Genomic DNA, 1,014 nt, shown 5'->3' on the forward strand with positions numbered 1-1,014 from the left:
CTTATGCACAGGGAGACAGCTCAGGGGGCTGGAGTGCATGGAGGGATGGACACAGGGAAGAGATAACTATGGGAAGGAAGTGGGAGGGCAGCTGTTGCATTGTGGTAAACTGTGATCAATGTCATGAGACAAAGTATATGTGAATCACTGTATGGAAAGTAAACTTGCTCTGTAAACCTTCACCTAAATCACAATAAAAAAAAATAAAAATAATGTTTTTTTTATGTTAGATAGTTTGTTCCTATTTAAAGAATTTACCATAACATTATAATGAGAGATATAATAGTTCTGTGCATAAGAGTTTAATAGATCCCAATTTGGCCTGATGTCTTGAATCACTGAAGACCTGCAAATGTAAAATGTCTAATGCACAACTGTGAATTTTATAAATTTCAGTTTGGGGCTCTTATCATATAGAAAAAAAATCACAGTTTGATTAATATTGATAGCTGTACCAAAGTCAAAATCAACTCTTTGGGTTTTTTTAAGTATATATAAATTATGAAATGTCATTAAAAAGAGACCCTGACTACTTCACTAAGAATTTAAACATGAATTACTCCAAATCAGTGAAACAAATATGATGATCTTCAAATAACTGCTGTGGCTTTTGTTAATACATATATTTGTGGGACAACCAGTTACTCCATAGAGCTCAAGGTTGACCATTTGAAAATGAGAGCTATCAATCTAAAGAATCACACAACCTCATCTAAATTAAGCCTGCACATCAAGCTCAATTTCTGTAAGATACTATACAACACTGTTCTAAGTAGGCTTTGGTGGGTAGCGACTAAGGTCGCTTGTGAGTGGCTATCTAAGATGCAACAATTGGTCTCTCCTCATCTGGAGCAAAGAAGACTGAAGAAAATCAAAGACACATGGAAACAATTACTGCAAGGTACTAGTGTACCAGGGGTACCTCAGCCTACATGACCCTGAGACCAGAAGAGAGCTAGATGATGCCTGGCTACCACTGCCAACTACTCAGAAAGTGACCAATATTGGAGCTCC

Source organism: Orycteropus afer, unplaced genomic scaffold (genome assembly GCF_000298275.1).
Source record: "Orycteropus afer afer isolate SDZICR_OR568_19922 unplaced genomic scaffold, OryAfe1.0 scaffold00026, whole genome shotgun sequence".
Classification (NCBI taxonomy): domain Eukaryota; kingdom Metazoa; phylum Chordata; class Mammalia; order Tubulidentata; family Orycteropodidae; genus Orycteropus; species Orycteropus afer.